The sequence below is a fragment of the Macaca thibetana genome, chromosome 6 (assembly GCF_024542745.1).
Source record: "Macaca thibetana thibetana isolate TM-01 chromosome 6, ASM2454274v1, whole genome shotgun sequence".
Classification (NCBI taxonomy): Eukaryota; Metazoa; Chordata; class Mammalia; order Primates; family Cercopithecidae; genus Macaca; species Macaca thibetana.
In genome coordinates, this window is record NC_065583.1 from 144,717,766 (window position 1) to 144,738,616 (window position 20,851).

Sequence of the window (20,851 nt, forward strand, 5' to 3'; positions counted from 1 at the left end):
TCCCCATGTTGGCAAGCTGGTCTCAAACTTCTGACCTCATGATCCACCCGCCTCAGCCTCCCAAAGTGGTGGGATTACAGGCATGAGCCACCGTGCAGGCTGCATTTTTTCTTTTGTTATTATGAGTCATCCCCCATTGTGCTGACTTAGGGATGTTGGAGTCATGTTGTTTTGTGTCCCCAGTTGTGTTGGAATTGTCCCCATAGGATTGTGGTTGAGAATCCCACCACTGAGGACCTTGGGCTTGTACCTTTGGGGTTCATTGTTGTCTGCCTCTGGGTTGTTCTGGGATATGTAGCATTTGGTGTGGGGGACCCTCATTTGTTGATGCCTGGAGGCCCCAGGTTTTTCAACATTAACTGGTTTTGTCTCTCTAAGATTGTGGGTTAGAGTCCCACTCTAGAGGGATCTAGGTATCCCCTCTAGGATTGTGGGTTAGAGTCCCATCCTTGGGAGATCTTGGTCTCTGTCATCATTTTTTCTTGTTGTCTTTGTCATCCCACTTTTTCTCCAAACCAAAATGCTTTCTTCACTTTTTGTGGAATTCAGACTATAAGAATCCTGTTTCCTTATTTTAATCTCTCTTTCAATAATTTGCTTATTAAAACACCTCTTTTGTTGCATTCCATTTGCTAGTGGATGCAGTCATCACTCTACTGTCCACTCGTATCTCATAATTCATTTTTGTCATGCCAAGCTAACTGTACTTATGCCTTCTTTGCAGAAATTGGTGGCGATTGCCCTACTGACCTTTCTTGAGGGAAAAGGGAGGTAGGCATTTGAAAGAAAAATTAACTAGGCTCTTGCTAGATTTAGAAAAACTTCTGTGTCTAGTGGAGATCTTGTTAGACATGGGGACATGGCAAGCATCTCAAAAGACTTGCTGCTAGGGTGTCAAAAGCAATAGGGATCAAATTCAAATTAAATGGCTTAAAGAGAAAGAGACCCATTTTCTTTTTTTTTTTTTCCTCATGGAAGAAAAACTTTAATTGCTGTTTCAAAAAACATCTGTATGAAGTAGAAATTGGTTTCAATAACATTAGTAAAGAATATGTTCTAGAAAGTGGAGGTAACTGGATGTAAAATTATGGCAGCAATTTAATAGAACGGTCCCAGACGGTTAGGCTGAGGCCAACACTTAATGAGGATGAAAGCTTTGTCTGTGGGGAATTTTGGATTATATTTGGAGAAATATTATACTGCGCATAAACCAAATTGAATTGCTCTCACAAGTGTTATAAAGTTTCATACAGTAAAAGGTTTTCTCTACATGCACTTCAATTTCACAGCAAGGGTGGCAGAGAATACCTAAACACGGAAGAGAGCATTTATGCGAGATATCTAATTCCTTGATATAATAATGCATACAATTCAAAATGATTACACTATCATTACATATAGGGCTTTCTGCAACTACTCAGTGGTGGTTATGGAAAGCACTGCCCCCAGCATCAACATCTAGAAAGCATCCACCACCTTCTTATGTGTGTTCTCTCTCTGCATTTTTTTCTTCATTTTTCTTAATCAACTATGCTGTTATTGCTGCTTCTTAGCAAAACTGGTAAAAACAAAATTGTAATCATTGAACATAGCACTCTGGCAATCAAGACGCTTTAAACCTTCAATCTTTGAGGTGAAGAAAACATGGTGTGACATTTAGAACTCTGATTAACAAAGTGGTCACAAATTTTCCTGGCTTGAAGACTTCCACAGCTTTCCTGATCAGGTCACCATAGGAGGTGACTTAAGTTTGTTTTAAAGCTAACATAAGAAGATTCTGGTTCTGGAGTGATGTGAATAGTCCAATAAGTTCCATCTGATTTCATTCCATTCATCGAATACCCATAAGGATTGAACATTGTGGCATTAATGACAGAACCTGGTATCAGGTCACGAATTCCACTCTTACAAGTGACATCCTTTGCAGTAACGCCATCTTTCATGTAGAACTGGTCCATAACTGCAGGGTCAAGCTCACTCATCAGAATTTCCAGGGTTTGATCTGGCCGACTGATTACCTTTCTGGGAAATGCAGAGTACATAAGTACCAACAGTCAGAATTCATACATCCCATACAATATGCTGCTCCATTTGGGAAAATTGCATTAAGAAACTCTATTTCTTCCTGGAAATTCTGGTGTGGGTACCCTTAGGGAGAAGGCTTCATGAAATTCTCAAAAGAATAAAAGAAGCTTTGTATTGAGTCAAACCCACTGTAGTGCCTAGCAAGCTTCCACAGGTGAACCAGTGCTTTCAGCAAGAGAGTGGTATCACTTGTCTTCAAAATGAAATGTTTCTAGGAGACAAACATGCTACTCTCACTGAGTACATAAGCTTCCTGCTTGTCGGTTTTTGTCACACTTAACGATTGAATGTTGCACATCCCTCAAAAGTATGTCCCACTTGGCTGGGCGCGGTGGCTCAGGCCTGTAATCCCAGCACTTTGGGAGGCCGAGGCGGGCGGATCATGAGGTCAGGAGATCGAGACCATGCTGGGTAACACGGTGAAACCCCGTTTCTACTAAAAATACAAAAAATGAGCCGAGCTTGGTGGCGGGCGCCTGTAATGCCAGTTACTCGGGAGGTTGAGGCAGGAGAACGGTGTGAGCCTTGGAGGCGGAGCTTGCAGTGAGGCGAGATCGCGCCACTGCACTGCAGCCTGGGGGACACAGCGAGACTCCGTCTCAAAAACAAAACAAAACAAAACAAAACAAAAACAAAAACAAAATTATGTCCCAATCAGATCTTGGGATAGTGCGAAAATCTCCAGATCCTTGGTTTGCGTTGGGCTGCTGCCAGGAGAACCAAACCTCCAGCAGCTTGTCGGTCCCTTTGGAAAAATGCACAGCTTCCACCACCATGAGACTGGCGAACAATCAACCACCACAGAAAATCAACTAAATTAAACCTTTTCTTCCGCCTCTGCCGCTGCCGCTGCCGCTGTGAATTGTTCCAGCTGTGTTACAAAAGTTCAGGTTCCTTTTTTTTTTTTTTTTTTTTTTAAAAGACTAATAAAACAGTCGGACGTGGTGGCTCAAGCCTGTAATCCCATCACTTTGGGAGGCCAAGGCGGGCGAATCACGTGGTCAGGAGATCCAGACCATCCTGACCAACATGGTGAAACCCCGTCTCTACTAAAAATACAAAAATTAGCTGGGCATGGTGGCAGGCGCCTGTAATCCCAGCTACTTGGGAGACTGAACCAGGAGAATCGCTTGAACCCGGGAGGCGGAGGTTGCAGTGAGCCAAGATCACGCCACTGCACTCCAGCCTGGCGACAGAGCCAGACTTTGTCTTAAAAAAAAAAAAAAAAAAAAAGACTAGTAAAATTTTCCCGGCTTTGTGTGAGTGAAAGTTGAACATGAATCTTTTGGAAACAGAGGCAGATACAGTTCAGTCTCTTGTATATCGCTGCTTCCCTGTCAGAGAGACTAGAGCGAATGCTAGTGTCCCAGCCATACTGTATAAGGCGAGACTCATTTTCTACTGCAACACAGTTTGTGTCCAATACAAATTAAGAGAACAAGAAATTTGGCCTAAAAATGGTATGTTACATTATATTACTATTTTGCAATTCAACTTATTCTGTAAAAAGGAAGGAGAATGAAGAGAAATCCCTTATGTATAGGCTCTTATTGCTCTCTACTAGGATCCTGACTTAAGGGACACCTGTAGGATTTGCCTTGCTCATGTTACATCCAGACACCAAAAAGCCATAGTAGATACCCTAGATAATCTCCTCCTAGCTACTCCCCATAGAAGGCCCATGTGCCCCCCAGCCTGAAGTCTCTTCAGTGCCCCAGTTCTGAGGAGGGTAATCTCACCAGTTCCACAGCACAGGATTCCACCTCCCCTTCCCCTTATTAAACTATCGCAAGCCTACATCTCACCCTGCCCAAGGAAGTAAGCCCAACCAGTATCATCAGGAGTGGGGTCTCATATCAGCCCCTAAAATTGAACCTGTGTTCATTGTGAGACGTAGCTGATAGAGATTAGTGGACAATCAGAATACATGTGTATGTTTTTTTTTCCCTCTACATCTGATTTGGCTTTATGCATGGAGAAATTTGGCTGGTTTTTAGAGGATGCAGGGAAGTTTGTAGAGAAGTTTGTGAAGTTGACCATGTCCTTTGACTTAACTTGGCATGATAGGCAAATATTGTCCACCTGCTCTATCATAGAGGATAAACAAATGATTCTGGGTACTGCCCATAAAAATGCAGGTAGAATGCTTATAACAAAGGCCATGCCATTTATCATATGGGGGGAGATGCAGTTCCAGATCTGGAGCCTCAAAGAGATTACCAGAGGAGTTGCCAAGATTTTGAATGAAGAAATCATATGGTAACTTGTTTAATAGAAGGCATGAAAAAGTGTGTGGTTAAGCCAGTTAATTATGACAAGGTTAGAGATGTAACTTTGAAAAGGATGGAAATCCTGCTTTATTTCAGAGCTGTTTGGTTGAGGCATTCAGGAATTATACTAATACAGACCCAGACTCCCTGGAAAGGTATGCTTTCCTGGATATGCATTTTATTACTCAGTCTTTCCTTGAGATTAGAAGGAAGCTACATAAGGCAGAAACAAAACCTCAAACCCTCATGGGCCAACTTTTTTTTTGTTTTTGTGAGACAGAGTCTCACTCTGTTGCCCAGGCTGCAGTGCAGTGGCATGATCTTGGCTCACTGCAACCTCTGCTTCCTGGGTTCAAACGATTCTCCTGCCTCAGCCTCCTGAGTAGCTGGGACTATAGGCATACACCACCATGCCGGGCTAACTTTTTTGTATTTTTAGTAGAGATGGGGTTTCACCATATTGGCCGGGCTGGTCTCGAACTCCTGACCTCAAGTGATCCACCTGCTTCGGCCTCCCAAAGAGCTGAGATTACAGGTGTAAGCCACCACACCCGGCCGGGTCAACTCTTAAACATGGCCTTTGGAGTTTACAACAGTAGGATCTGGGCAGAGGAGGCAGAGAAAACCAAAATAAATACTCAAAACACACAGTTCCTGGTGGCTGTCTTGAGCTCCCTACCACCTCAGAGTTACACATCCTGAGGAAGTGCCATGAGATTGGCATCTGGGATGCATAAATGAGAGCCTGACTCAGTGGCCCCCTGAGCCAAAGTCAGTGTGCCCTCTGTAAGCAAGAAGACCACTGGAAAAGGGCTGCCCCAGGCTCTGAAGGGGTCAACCAAACCCATAATAGCCAAGAGAGCAGAGGACTCATGGGGCCTGAGGTCCCCCACAGCTCCCACTGGACATCTTACTATCTCCACAGAGGAGCTTCCGGTAACCCTTGACATAGCAGGTAACAATACTGAGTCCTTGTTGGATATGAGTCAGCCTCTCAGTTCTGACCCATTTCTCAGGGGCATTATCTTCTTTTACATCTTGAGCACTTTACTGCTTAAAAATATGTCCCTTATATGGTTTAAAAGGGGTCTAGGAACTCCCCATCCCTTTCATAGAAAATTTGTGAATAACCCACCCTTTATTTAGCATATAATTAAGGAGTAGCTATAAATATAGTTAGTCAGCAATCCATGAGTGCTACTCTGCCTATCGGGTAGCCCTGCTCTGTCTATGGAGCAACGATTTTCCTGTTCTCTGTTGTTCTAATAAACTTGCTTTGCTTTTACTTTACTCTGTCACCACCCTTGAATTCTTTCCTTCCTACCTGAAGCCAAGAGCCCCAATTTTTGGGTTTGCCTGCATCAATTTCATCTTCAAAACAACCCTATAAACTAGGCATTATTGCTTACCTATTTTATACATATAAAAATACTGGGGCTCAGAAAGGTAAATTAACTTGCCTAAGATCACATAAATAGTGAGCAACTCAGTTCTAAATACCTAGTCTACAAGCTTAAACAACATGCCACACTTTGTCTCCAGAATAAATGGATCATATTGATGCAAACATTCCATTCTCCTTGAATTATATTTCTCACTATAAATGAACAAATAGGCCTCCCAATCATACTTGCAATTGGAATAATATAAGTTTGTGAATGATTTGGAAACCAGCAACTGTCAGTACTAGGAAACATAGATAGTGAGTATAGATAGCTTTGTCTAAGCTTGATTGTGAAATAAATGAAAGAGATATGGAACTAGTTTGCAATGCAAGTGTATTAAAGAAGTTTCTGTTGCTCTTAGAGTTTTTTAAAAAAATTATGTAAACATAAATATGTCAGCTAAAGACAATGAGGCAAAGGACTACATCAGGGAAAAGAGGGGAAATCAAGGGAGCAAAGGACTGGAGGAGGTGTCAGCTTGCAAATTCAAAGTACAGGCAGCAGGAATAACTTTGATGGGAGAAACCCTGTTTCACTAAGAAATGGAAACAGATGCAGATATTTCAGGAGAAGAGAATGCTGGAAAAAAGATGCTCTCCATGTTCTCAGTGAAAAAGAAGGAAATGTCTTTGCTGAGAGTGAAGGTGGGGATGTAAAAAAAGAGGACTTGAGGAAAGTGACAACAGTTGCAAAAGCTGCTCTGGGAGAGGAGTGTGATCCTAGGAAAACTATTGGGTGGTACAGAGGCCCAGTTGAGGTTGGAAAGTAGAGATCTGCAGGGGCAACACTCTGGACCATTTTGTGATTTCTCTCCAGCAACTCTCCAATTTTTTTTTTTTTTTTGAGACAGAGTCTTGCTTGGTGGCCCAGGCTGGAGTGCAATGGCACGATGTCGGCTCACTGCAAACTCTGCCTGCTGGGTTCAAACAATTCTTTATCTTCCGCCTCCCAAGAGACTGCAATTATAGGCATGCACCACCATGCTTGGCTATTTTTTTTTTTTTTTTTTTAGTAGAGAAGGGGTTTTGTCATATTGCCCAGGCTGCTCTCAAACTCCTGGCTGCAAGCAATCCACCCGCCTCGGCCTCCCAGTGTTGGTATTACAAGCATGAGCCACCGCACCTGGCTTCTCTCTAGCAACTCTTGACAACCTGATATAGGCATTGTTCCCAATGCCTGTTAGTGGGAATATAATTGTGTTATGTAGTTTAAGGCAGAAGGATAAAGACAGAAGGGGTTGAGAGGCTGTTCATGGCTTAGACTAGATAGAGAAAGGGTTGAAATGAAAGATTATAGATCGGAAGGAAAAAGGAATCAAGACACAGAAATAAGGGAGCTGAAAAGAAAGTCGTGGTCAGACCATGAGATGTAGGTGTTGAAAAGTTTGGAGGAAGTTGTGAATTAATAATTAGAATATGCAATATACTACTAATAGCATAATTCAACTAACTGAACTGAGTGCTTGCTGACCAGCAGCAAGGTAATGTAATATCTGGAAATGCTCATTAATCAGATGATGTATAGAGTCCAAGCAATGTACAGATTCCAAATTTGGCACTTAAAAAGACAGGAACATCAATGTTTAATGTATAAATGTCAGCAAGCAGGCTTTTGCCACTGGCACATTGTGTTTCCCTATTTCTCTCGCGCAGTCTATTAACTGCTCTTTTTGTTGGCATGTGGTCAAAACTCAGTATCTTTTTTCTATTTCAACTCCTACAGAATATTCACAATGCTTTCCTTCCATTTAACAAGTATATTCCGACTGCCTAAGAAAGCCAGACACTCTGTTAGGTGTGGATGACATACCAATGAATAAGATAAAATATCCATCTTCAAGCAGCTTGCACTTCAGTGCAGGAATTATACAAATAGGAAATAATATGGAATGCAGTGAACCCAATGTTTATGTCCCTGCAAAATTAATATATTAAAATCCTAACCCCAAGGTGATGGTATTAGGGGGTAATACCTATACCCAATACCTTGGGTATTGGGAGGTGATCATCAGGTCGTGAGGGGAGAGTCCTCATGAATGGGATTAGTATCCTTATAAAAGGAGACTCAGAGAGATACCTTGCTTCTTCCCCATGTGAGGTTTTAGCTGTCTTTGAGGACACAGTCCCTCACCAGATAACAAATCTGCTGCTACCTTGATCTTGGATTTCCCAGCCTCGAGAACTGTGAGACATAAATTTCTGTTGTTTATAGATGACCCAGTTTATAGCATTTTGGTATAGCAGCCCAAACAGACTAAGACACAGAGTGATAAACACTATAATAATGTTAAAACTTGAGTCTTATGGAAGGGCACTTAACCTTGGATGGTCTGGAAAGGCTTCTGTGAAAAGGTCTCATCTCAAATAAAATTAAGGATTAGTAGGATAATCCAGGAAAACGAATGGGGAGGGAAAAATGAGAGGGACTTGATGCTCACAGAGGACTCCCTCTTTGTCTCTATAAATGGGCTTCTGTTTTCCTTGCTTCTCTTGGTACCTTCATTCCCACAAGGAAGTCATTTTAGCATCTCCTCCCAGAGGATACTCTTTCCCACCAGAATCATTGAACTTAGAACCAAAAGACCTACAGTTAAGTCTCAGCTCTAATTCTTGTTGTTGTGACTTCAGATGTATCAGTTAACCCTAAGCCATTGTTTCTTCACCTTAAAACAGGAATAGGCCAGGTGCAGTGGCTCATGCCTGTAATCCCAGCACTTTGGGAGGCCAAGGTGGGTGGATGATGAAGTCAGGAGTTCGAGACCAGCCTGGCCAATATGATGAAACCCCATATCTACTAAAAAATACAAAAATTAGCTGGGCGTGGTGGCGTGTGCCTGTGGTCCCAGCTACTCCGGAGGCTGAGGCAGGAGAATTGCTTGAACCTGGGAGGTGGAGGTTGCAGTGAGCCGGGATAGCACCAGTGCACTCCAGCCTGGGCAACAGAGTGAGACTCCATCTCATAAAACAAAGCAAACAAACAAACAAAACCCCAGGAATAACAGAACCTTCTTCTGAGTTATTAAAGTGATTAAATCAGGAAATACATGTCAAGGTGGTATATAAACTGAAATATTACACAGAAAGTAACTATTCTTACTGTCCTAAGGTGGCATGATTTATGCTTTTGGACTCTTGAGCCCATTGTGGAGATGAAGAAACAAAGAATCCATAACCATCAATATGAATTTATAGTTACTTTTCAGGTCTGACAAATGTAAACCCTGAAGTTAATTGTTCCCTGAGGCTTTCTAGAATTTTTGAGTTAATGCTATAAATTCCTACGATTTGTCCTCTACTCAAAAGCCACTACAGAGGGATGTAGTGCCTAAACTACCTAACAGTAGAGTGTGCCAGCAATGCAATCCTAGAGTACCTTGGCCACTCTATCAGAAAAAAAGATCACTTGAAAGGGGAATTTGACAATTAGCATGCCAAATAAATGTTGAAAACACTGAAGAAAGATGAGGTGTGGGGTAAGGGAGATGAAAAACCTCTTTATCCCAAATTCAGGATGGCATCCTGAACCTTGAATGTTTGCTTCCACTAATAAAAAACTATTTCATGAAACTGCTTTCTTAATCTATGGGCAATTCACTTGACAAATTTATGCTACAGGAAAAGAGGCGCTAATGAATATTTTCAGTAAGCTGAATGTACCGAATGTACCTTACTTTTATTGTTTAGATTGTGTCAGTGTGGGACTTAGTCTCAGAATAATTACAATACTTAACATTTTTTTTTCTAATTTTACAAAGAAACATTTAAAAAAATAGCAAATTTGAAAGAATGTTATATACTTACCTGTGTATCTACCACCTAGATTCTACCATTACTATTTTACTACACCTGTCAGGCTTATTTTTTTAATTAAACATTTTATTTTGAGATAATTGGAGATTCACATGCAGTTGTATGAAATAATACAGAGAGATCCCCTGTAGACTCTACCCAGTTTCCCCCAATGGTAATATTTTGCAAAACTATATACAATATCATAACCAGGGTATTGACATTGATGTAATCAAGATACAGAACATTTCTATCACCACAAGGATTTCTCGGGTTGGCCTTTTATAGCCACAGCTACATCTCTTTTACCTCATCCCCTCCTCAAACTCTGGCAACCACCAATCTGTTCTTTATTTCGATAATTTCATTTTTTCAAGAATATTATATAGGGGGCCAGGTATGGTGGCTCATGCCTGTAGTCCCAGCACTTTGGGAGGCCGAGGCAGGTGGATCGCTTGAGGCCAGGAGTTGAAGACTACCCTGGCCAACATAGTGAAACCCTGTCTCTATTAAAAATACAAAAATTAGCTGGGCATGGTGGCATATGTCTATAGTCCCAGCTACTCGGGAGCCTGAAGTGGGAGAATTGCTTGAACCCAGGAGGTGGAGGTTGCTGTAAGCTGAGATTGAACCACTGCACTCCAGCCTGGGCGACATAGGGAGATTCGGTCTCAATATCAACAACTATATATATACACATTATAAATATATATACTAACATATATACACATTATATATTAAATATAATGTATATATAGATATATAATCTATAATTATAGATTATAGCACTTTGGGAGACTGAGGCAGGAGGATCACCAGAGGCCAGTAATTTGAGACCAGCCTGGACAACATAATGGGACCTTTATTTCTACAAATAAAAGAGAATGTTACGTAAATGGAATAGTAAGTATGTAATCTTTGAAGACTGGCTTTTGCCTCTCAGCATAATTCTCTGGGGAGAGATCCAAGTTGTTGAGTGTTTCGGTAGTTCGCTCATTTTCATTGCTGAGTAGTCTTCCATGGTAAGCATGTATGACAGTCTATTTAACCATTCACCTGTTGAAGGACATATGGGCTGTTTCCAGTTTTTGGCTCTTATGAATAAAGCTACTATGAACAATTATGTACAGGTTTTTGTGTGAACATACATTTTTATTTCTCTGTGATAAATGCCTAGGAATATAAATGGTATAACCATATGGTAGTTACAGGTTTTTTAAAGAAACCATCAAACTGTTTTCCAGTGTGACTGTATCATTTTATACTCTCAGCAGCAATGTATGAATAATACAGTTTCTCCCCACCCTTGCCAGATTTTGATATTATCGCTATTTTTCGTTTTAGGCATTTTTTTTTTTTGGACAAGATCTGGCTCTATCGCCCAGGCTGGAGTGTAGTGGTACAATCCTGGATCCTAGCTCACTACAACCTCTGCCTCTCAGTCTCAAGCCATCCTTCCACCTCAGCCTCCCGAGTAGCTGAAACTACACGCACATGCCACCATGCCCAGCTAATTTTTGCATTTTTTGTAGAGATGGGGTTTCGCCATATTGCCCACGCTGGTCTCGAACTTGTGAGCTCAAGCAATCTGCCCGCCTCGGCCTCCTAAAGTGCTGGGATTACAGGCATGAGCTACTGTGCTTAGCCCTGTTTAAGCATTCTTATAGATATGTAGTGTTGTCTCATTGCAGTTTTAATTTCCCTTCCTTAATGGTGAATGATGATGATCATCTTTTCATGTGCTTATATTCCTCTTCTGTGAAATGTCTCTTTATACCTTTTGCCCATTTTCTATTTGAATTTTGTTTTACTGTTAGGTTTTAAGAGTTTTTAAGAAATATATATATCTATTTCTTAAAAGCATATATTTATATTTCTTAAATGTGTATATTTACAAATTTCTTAAATATATATATAAATTTATATATATATATATATAACTGACTCTTCTGCAGAGCTAAAATTTTTTTTGCTTTTGTTTTGTTTCTTGTTTTGAGACAGAGTCTCATTCTTTCGCCCAGGCTGGAGTGCAGTGGCCCAATCTTGGCTCACTGCAACCTCTGCCTCCCGGGTTCAAGTGATTCTCCTGCCTCAGCCTCTCGAGTAGCTGAGATTATAGGCACCTGCCACCATGCCCAGCTAATTTTTGTATTTTTAGTAGAGACGGGGTTTCACCATGTTGGCCAGGATGGTCTCAAACTCCTGACTTCAAGTGATCCACACATCTTGGCCTCCCAAAGTGCTGGGATTACAGGAGTGAGCCACAGCACCAGCCTTTTTTTTCTTTTCTTGACAAGGTTTAATTTTTTAGTTTTCCCTTTATAAATATTGCTTTTGTAGTCCTTCAACATAAACAAGGTAAAAAAATAACGCTTTTAGTGTTAAGACTAGTCCTAGATCCTGGAGAGTTTATCCTATTTTTTTCTGAAAGTTTTATGGTTTCACGTGTAACTGTGTACTCCATCCTGACTTTACTGTAAAAATCTGTGAGACTTAGGTTGAGGTTCATTTTTATTTGACTACAGATGTCCAACTGCATTAGTACCATTTGTTGAAAGGCTATCTTTCCTTCATTGAATTGCTTTTGCACCCTTGCCAAAAGTCAGACATATTTTTTAAAACCTATGATGGGCTAGACTCTGGGCTATATTCTTTACATAGATTCTCTTCTCCTCTTCACAATAGCCTGTGAAATAGTTATTGTCTCCATATTGTTTATAGTTGAACTTTCCCAAGGGTACTCAGCCAGACTCAGGATTCAATCCAATCTTCTTCCATAGTGGCTGCTTCTTATTGATCTAGCTAACTTTTATTTAGCGTTTGTTATGTGCCAACACTGTGCTAAGCTTGAGGAAATAAGAGTCGAACAAGGCTTCCTAGAATACTTCACAGAGGAAGAGACAAAAGATACACCTTAAAGGATGAGCACAAGCTTGCAAAGAAAAGGTAGAGTAGGGAGAGCATTCTAGACTGAAGGAAAAGCATGCGAAAGTCAAGGAAGTGTGGAATTGCTCCATTCATTCAAGAAACATCAAGTGTTTTGCTATAGCTAAAAGGAGGGGAGTAGGGAATTTTCTCATGTTTGGCTGGAAATATTTGTGGATATCTCAATGGCAATGACCAGCAGGCAGTTGGCTGCAAGAGTCTGGAGCTTAGGAAAGAGGTCTGGGCTAGAGACTGAGCTTTGGGAGTGGTCCTAGCACAAGTAACATTGTACACAGAGAAAGTATTAGAGTTAATAGGACAGAGGGCCAAGGGAACATTAGAAACATGTATACAATTTAAGTGGTAAAATAATTGAGAATGAGCTGGGCATGGTGGCGCACACTTGTAATCCCAGCTACTTTGGGAGCCTGAGGTGGGCAGATCACTTGAGGCCAGGAGTTCAAGACCAGCTTGGCCACCATGGTGAAATCCCATCTATCAAAAATACAAAGTTAGCCAGGCGTGGTGGTGGTCGCCTGTAATCCCAGCTACTTGGGAGGCTGAGGTAGGAGAATCACTTGAACCCACGAGGCAGAGGTTGCAGTGAGCTGAAGTCACCCCACTGCACTGCAGCCTGGGCTACAGAGTGAGAGTGTTTCAAAAAAAAAAAAAAAAAAAGAAAGAGAAAGAAAAGAATTGATAACAAATGGTAGGAGGAGAGGAGATAGGAGACTATAACAAAAACCAGTGGAGGTGAGATATTCTGGTTTTTATTTTTCTGTTATGGGTAACATGTAGCATAAAAAAGATCTTCAAAGAGATGACGCTTTGTAAAACTTATATTAAAATTAGAATTTTTAATCAAATGCAGTATTTACAAAGTGAAATATTATAAAAATGTTGAGCGTGTTAAAACAAACTAAATATGGCCTGAGAAAGACTCCGTACTTCTATATTTGAGTCTTTGTGGAGGAACTGTAATCTAACTTAATAGGCAAAATTGAAAACCTAACTTAATAAGTATGTACTTGTAACAATAGCTGAGTGGTGGCCAATCCCAGCGGCTGTACTTCAACCACTCATAGACTACTGAATGTTCAAACTGCATTCAAATAAGGCAAACACTGAGCTGTAACCAATGTCACTGTTTCTGTACCTCATTTCCAATTCCTGTACATCACTTTACCTTTTTTGTCTATAAATTTGTTCTGACAACAAGGCAGCCCTGGAGTCTGTGAATCTGCTGTGATTCTGGGGGCTGCCCAATTCATGAATGGTTCATTGCTCAATTAAACTCTTTTAAATTTAATTTGGCTGAAGTTCTTTTATCAAACACTATTATGGAGTTTTATAATCAAGTAGTTTGATAATGGTGATAAATATATGATATATAAAAATTGCAGGAAAGTTTCAATTAGGTTGAGTGTTTATTAAACCAGTAAACCAGGTATATAACTAAGGAAAATTTTCCCCAATTATTAATATAAAATGACTTTCAACTGAATTTCCCTCAAATAATTTGGATTTTCACTTTAAATTCAAGAACTGGCAAATCCATCCCTCTTCAAAAAACAAACTCCCCCCCTCAAAAAAAACCCCAAAACCCTCTTTACAGTGTGTTACCCTTAAACACACAGAATGCCCATGTAGTAGGCTGCAGGGGCCTTTGAAAACAGTATGCTGAGAATTGATAGGGCTCAAGGACAGTATCTCCAATTGAACTTTTAATGAACTCCCGTAGGCGCCAAGAAGGCGGGCAGATAAGGAAGAGCATAGAAACAAAGAACTGAGTAGAAGGTTACATCTGGGAAAAGAAAGTTTGTTTTGCATTGCATTCTTTCTGCTGATGTGGGGTTTATGGAGTATAAATAAAGTGAGGCGGAGGCTCTGAGCGCGGCCGCCATGTTCTCTGTGTGTCTTTGTCTTTTGTGTGTTCTTTCATTCTCCACCACCCCCGGCATGGACCCCAACAGTAGGCTGAATACTGTCCCCCATCAAACTATTTGTATCCACCTTTATTTGGAAATACAGGTTTCGTAGATGTAATTAGTTAAGGATCTCAAGACAGAAACCATTCTGGATTTAGGGTGGTCCTTAAGACCACTGACTGGTATCTTTATAAGAGAGAGGAGAGGGAGGTTTGGACACAGGCATGTAGAGAAGAAGGCAATGTGAAGATGGAGGCAGAGACTGGCTGCATTTATAAGCCGAGGAACACCAAGGACTGCTGACAACCAACAGAAGCTCTGGCAGAGGCATGGGATGGTTTCTCCCTCAATACTTCCAGAAGGAATCCTCCCTGCCAACCCCTTCGTTTTGGGCTTCTGACCTCCAGAACTGTGATAGAAAAGATTTCTGTTGTTTTCAGCCATCCAGTTTGTGGTAATTTCTCACAGCAGCCCTAGGAAACTAACATAGTTTCTACTCCTCACCAGCTTCCCAGTCCCCCTACACTATGATTACACAGATAATTTTCTATTTTTTTTTCTTTTTTTTTTTAGATGGAGTTGTGCTCTTGTCACTCAGGCTAGAGTGCAATGGCATGATCTTGGCTCACTTGCAACCTCCGCCTCCCGGATTCAAGCAATTCTCCTGCTTCAGGTTCCCAAGTAGCTGGGGTTACAGGTGCCTGCCACCATGCTCAGCTAATTTCTGTATTTGTAGTAGAGATGGGGTTTCACCGTATTGGCCAGGCTGGTCTTGAACTCCTGACCTCAGGCAATCTGCCTGCCTCAGCCACCCAAAGTCCTGGGATTATGGGTGTGAGCCACGGTGCCCGGCCAATTTTTTATATTGATTTAAAACTCCATAGGTTTCCTGTAATCCCAGCACTTTGGGAGGCCGAGACGGGTGGATCACGAGGTCAGGAGATCGAGACCATCCTGGCTAACATGGTGAAACCCCGTCTCTACTAAAATATACAAAAACTAGCCGGGCGAGGTGGCGGGTGCCTGTAGTCCCAGGTACTTGGGAGGCTGAGGCAGGAGAATGGCGTGAACCTGGGAGGCGGAGCTTGCAGTGAGCTGAGATCCAGCCACTGCACTCCAGCCTGGGCGACAGAGTAAGACTCCATCTCAAAAAAAAAAAAAAAAAAATCCATAGGTTTTTGTAATTCGTACTTATTATATGCAAAGGACAATATTCACAGTAGTATACTATGAGCTAGTTTTTTAGATGCTCACAAAAATTTCAAATGCAAACTGGTTTTACTTATGTAGCTTAAACAAATGCCAATTATTGAACTTTGTGCTGGCTCTTTAATATCGGTTCTCTTTTTTCTTCCAGTTAATGTTGATTAACATCAGCTCATTTAGTCAGTTAACATTTGTTTCCTAAAATCAAACACTCTTGATTGGTCAGCCTGGGAGAAGAGGGCTAAGATTAAGGTTAGTGACGGTTCCTTTAAAACCTGTTGAATGTCTGCATTGTTAGACACACTGAAATTAAAGAGTCCTATCTCTCTGGGGTTGTTCACTTTACTAATAATTATTTATAAAAGGGAAGCTGAGACAATAAATTGTCAATAACCATTTAACATAATAACCACAACGAGAAGACATTAAAGCTACCTTTTCTTTAGCCTGATTTTACCTAGATGCTGGGTTTTGGTAACAAGCCATCACTAGAGGTCAGTTTTTGATTACATGTCTTCTCAGGTTCAGCCTATGTTTTGATTTTTGGCTATTGGGCACCTCTCTGGTTTTTAGGCTTTAAAGCAGATCCAAATGGTATATTATAGTATTGTAAATATTTCATTCTTTTGGCTTCTGGTAGATTAGAACTCTAATTATTAAAAACTTTTCTTAAGCATTTGTGACTACAAAAACTCCTAAACTACAAAGGGTTTAAATTTTGATGTTAATCCTAATTTTAAAATATTTTAAAAATTATTCAATAATAGAACAATCTGTAATGAAAACTTACACATATGTGAGAGGTAATATTTTAAAATAAGAGTTTGCAGGTCAAGGTAGTCAGGGAGGAAAGAGTAGATGTCAGAGTGGGAAAGGCCCTTACAACTTAATAGGGAATATCAAATCTCTACAAAAATTTTATTCAAGACAGTGTCTAAGACTTAGAAGCAACTAACTTAAAAGCAAACTTTTGTAACTTAATCCTATTTTCACTGGGGACTCCCTTTATGAATAACATGCTGTAATTACATGTAGAAGCTTAAGGACTGAAACAGAGCATTTCAAATGACAAATGTTTTCACCCGAAGGAATAGCACCCAAATTATGTTGTACAAGTAAGCAGAATAAAATAATCACATGCTTGTTATTAAAAGTATCATATGCCTACCATTCACTGTTTTCAAAAGTGAAAAAATAGTATGTTATCTTTGAGTTTGTTTTCATGTGGTATAGACTTATAAGCAAGTTAAATTAAATAATGTACTGAGCATTAATTTAAGCCAGGATTTTCCAGCCTCAGCACTATTGACATTTGGGGCTGGATAATGCTTTGTTGTGAGGGGCTGTGCAGTGAGAGGTGTTCAGTAATATCCCTGGCCCCAACCCATTAGATATGTCCCCTCTCCAGTTGTGACAACCGAAATGTCTCTAGACATTGCCAAATATCCCTTGGAAGTAAATTGTGCCCAGTTGGGAACCACGAATTATTAATCCCTAAAAGAAAAAGCAGCAACTTCAGACCCCTACAAAAAGTTTTAAATCAATAGTTGAAAATCCTTATCCATTACTAATCCCACTTCATTGTACCTTTAGTATCTGGTAACCCTCCCTATGGTCACACTTAACTCGGCTCATTATTATTTTAAAACATGGGGCTGTGTCATTTCCTGTCTGTGAGTTTGGACTGCAGTGGGAATCCATTAGTTGAATGACCTTCTGTGTAGGTTAATCACAAGACAAGTTTTCAAACTAAGGGTTTCCCTGCGGCTCCTTTCTTTTTAAAGATATGGAATACCTGTTCTGCTTATGCCTTTTAGAGTCATAATTATTTTACTTGTATCAAAATTTCAATTAATAGAAAGAAATGACGTTACTGACACTTCATGATGATTAAGTTTTGGGCAAGTGAACCATTTTACACTCTGTTTTTTTATTCCTCCCACTTTTAGTCAGAATACACCTGCAGAATAAGTAACAGAACTGTGTGAAAAGAACGACTAGGTCATTACGGTTAATAGTTTTACAAAAACAGCCAAGGCCTGGACTGGAAAGCTCACAACATCCACCCGGGGTGCTTTCCAGCCTCGGGGATATTCGTACTAGCAGTGACACTAGCCAGCTTCCTCTAGGCTGGCTCTGGTGCTGGAAGACAAGCACGCAGATGTGTGTTACTTTTCAAGCCTGGACATTGTTTCTGAGGAATTTAACTCCACCTCTCCTGCCAGAATGGAAAATCAACGCCCCCATTCCCGCCCTTCACCAACCCTTCTCCGCCTGCCCCTTTCCCTTGCGTCCTCTCCTGTTACAGAAGTTCTGATTTTTCCTAGAGAGCTGGAGGAAAGGCAGGTACCCAGAGTGGAGTTATATTACCTGTTTCTTTGTTCTGATGGGACCCCAGAGAGGAATTCACGCTTTGTAACTGGTTCTTCAGGGGGAGAAGCAAATGTGTCCCTGAGAACTTCAGCTGCCGCGTTTGGTTCCAGGTTTGATTGACAAGGACTGGCGGAGGGAAAGAGCGGAGCGGGGGCGGGGGGCCGCGGGCCGAGGCAGAGACAAAGAGGTTTTGGCTGTCCCCGAGAGTGGAAGGGCCCCTGGGGGCACCTAGCCTTTGAACTCAAAGGGGGCATTTGGTGAGGTCGCCTTTTGGTCCGGAGAGCGCGCGGCGATCGGGTGGAGGGGGCCTGGCGGGAAGAAAGCCGGGACCGGGAAGGGGCGCGGGCCGAGGTGGGAGCAGAGCTGCCGTCACGTGGCCGCCGGCAGCCGCGGAGTTAGGGCTGTTCTTCCGGGTTGGAGGCTCAGCGCCGCGGGGCCCAAGCCCGGGTCTGCCAGCGCAACGTCCCCTCGCGGCCCGCAGGGCACAGCCCAAGGCTGTCAGCCTCCCGGCCCAGGTGAGCCCGGCGGCACTGGCGGGTGCGGGCAGCTGGGGCGCGCGCCTAGGGCGCAGCTGGGAAAGGGGCTCCGGCCTTCCCTGAAGACCACAGCCCTCGCCTGGAGAGAGACCTGTCAAAGAGCAAAGGGGGGGCGGGGTTGGCGGTGTCCTGGGCACAGGGTGCACTGGGGTGTCCGCAGGCCGCAGGCTTAAATAGGGAAGAAGAACCGTGCCTCTTGGGGTCCCTTTCTCGTCTCCTGCTAGGGAGATGTCGCAGGGAGTGGGCGGGTGGATTTGGGAACTAGGCCCCCGCAGAGGGGCAGGGAATGAGGCGGCAGCTGTGCAGGTGCAGATATTTGTAGCTTTGGGGGACAGCGAGAGTCGTACGGCGTCATTTCGGCCTGCAAGATGGGGGCTGGTGGAGAGGGAGGTCATAGAGGACTTTCGATGGGCGGTTCACCCAGAGAGGTGGCAGCTGGATGCACCTGAGGTATCCTTGACCCTTGAGGGAGTTCGGAGAGGGTGTCCAGCTGGGGACATAGGAGATTGCGAGCACAAATTGTGAGTGTAAGTCGGGGCGGTCTGGCGGTGGTGGTTGCAAGTTTCTGGGGCCTAGGCTGGTGAGGAGGAAGAGACAGCGGAGAGGGCGACCTGGGCAGAGCTAGTTCAAACTCAACAGCCGGAATGACTATTTGCAGCCCTGGCCAATCGGCTTCCTAGGGAGGTTATAAATAGCGGTCTCGTGCAGATGCCGGTGGGTGGCAGTTAGTTGCTGAGCAAGGGGCGGCACCGGTGGCAGTAGCCGTGACACCGGTGGCTTTGGGTAAGGTCACGGCGCCTGCTAGCCGAAGCTGGCTCAGTAGGGTATTGTGTCCTTGCTGGTATGTCTCGCTTTTAAAAGCGTGACTTGTTTATGGTTGCCGGTGTCCTTTATTCACCCTGCGGTGCTGGCCAGTCCTTAGGTGGTCTGTTTGTCAGGAGTCTTGTAGGACAGACTTATTCGGAACAGCGCGTGGGGCTTAGGTGCCTACCTACTCTTCTTATTTAAAGTGTGCCCCTCATCTCCATTGTACCCCTTTTATTTGCAAACCTTGACTTTTTATTAACAGACAGTTTAGGATCACCTTCTTTCCAGCAGGTGCGCTCAGGCTGCTTACCTTTGCTGATAGAATCAGTTTTCCACAAGGCTACACAAACATTTCCTTTCGAAAGGAAATTTTCTGAAAATCTTTGGAAAATGTGCTCAATAGGTACTTAGGCTTAAGGTTACCTAGCCCTATTCATTCATTCAGTCAAAGATACTGACTTCCTCTGTGTTGTGCAAAGCACTGGGGGAGAAGTAATACCAAAGTGAATATAACAGCTCATAAGGATATTCTCAATCCTGGCAACAATCCTGAGAGGTAGGTGCTGTTATTTTATTTTTTTCAAGTCTTGCTCTTTTGTCCAAGCTGGAGTACAGTGGCACAATCATGGCTCACTAGAGCCTGGAACTCCTGGGCTCAAGCGATTCTCCCACCTCAGATTCCCAAGTAGCTGGGACTTCAGGCTTGTACCACCATGCCCTGCTAATTAATTTTTTTTTTCAGCAATGGGGATCTCACTATGTTGCCCAGGCTAGTCTTGAACTCTTGGCCTCAAGCAGTCCTCCCCACTAGCCTCCCAAAGAGATGGCATTATAGGCAAGCCACCTTCCTGGCTGGGTGCTGTTATTCCCCATTTTAAAGATAAGGAAATTAAGTACAGAGAAGTTAAGTGACTTCCCAAGGTCACACAGCCAATAAGTTGTAGAGTGGGGGTTTCCAATCAACAGATCCGGAGCTGACTCTCTTAAATATCTGTAGTATCCTCCCTCTGTAGGTTGGGTGCTTGCCCTCAAGGATTTTAATATCTAATAGGGGAAATAGCCCATATAAGTTACATTAAACATACATATGAAAGCAATGCTAAAAAAGTTGTGTTTTCTTTCCCCCCTAATTTTGACTTATAAAGTTTTTTTCTTATTGCTTCAAAGCCACAGGAGCACATGGATAAATGAGAGCTTTACAGTGCAGATGGAGGAAAATGTGATGATTAAGATGGAGTATTATCTTTCATATGAACCTGTACAGGCCAATGATAAGATAGCTTAAATATTCTCTATCTTTCAGGGCCATTTGTATTTGGTTTAGACTTAGTGATATGTACTGTTCTTGCCAAGAAATGACCTCCTGATCTCTGCCATGTATGTTCATAGTTGAATCAAGTGGAATTTTTCACAGAAATTGGCCTATGAAGGCTTTTCAGCCAGGGATCTGCTGAACATCAAATTACCATTTTCCAAGTCGTAGGAACA

At 42.3% G+C, this 20,851-nt stretch overlaps 2 protein-coding genes and 1 pseudogene across 7 annotated transcripts in view; 1 reads left to right on the top strand and 2 right to left on the bottom strand.

Annotated features, from left to right (window-relative positions):
* PAIP1 (poly(A) binding protein interacting protein 1) overlaps window positions 1-18,106 on the bottom strand; it is a 74,416-nt gene extending 56,310 nt beyond the window's left edge. The window contains exon 1 of the mRNA XM_050794869.1: window positions 18,018-18,106. The gene's annotated coding sequence lies outside the window, so the exon portion shown is untranslated. The remainder of the gene's footprint in view (window positions 1-18,017) is intronic.
* LOC126957235 (S-adenosylmethionine decarboxylase proenzyme-like) lies at window positions 973-10,314 on the bottom strand (annotated as a pseudogene). The gene has a single exon (XR_007726700.1). The product of XR_007726700.1 is annotated as an S-adenosylmethionine decarboxylase proenzyme-like (transcript).
* The window catches only part of NNT (nicotinamide nucleotide transhydrogenase), a 100,026-nt gene continuing 97,057 nt past the window's right edge, over window positions 17,883-20,851 (top strand). Inside the window, exon 1 of one of the 5 annotated variants that reach the window (XM_050794861.1) lies at window positions 17,883-17,993. The gene's annotated coding sequence lies outside the window, so the exon portion shown is untranslated. Of the gene's footprint in view, window positions 17,994-18,034; window positions 18,131-18,299; window positions 18,536-19,361; window positions 19,920-20,851 lie in introns of those variants that run through there. The other 4 variants (XM_050794863.1, XM_050794860.1, XM_050794859.1 and 1 more) reach the window with 4 other exon arrangements.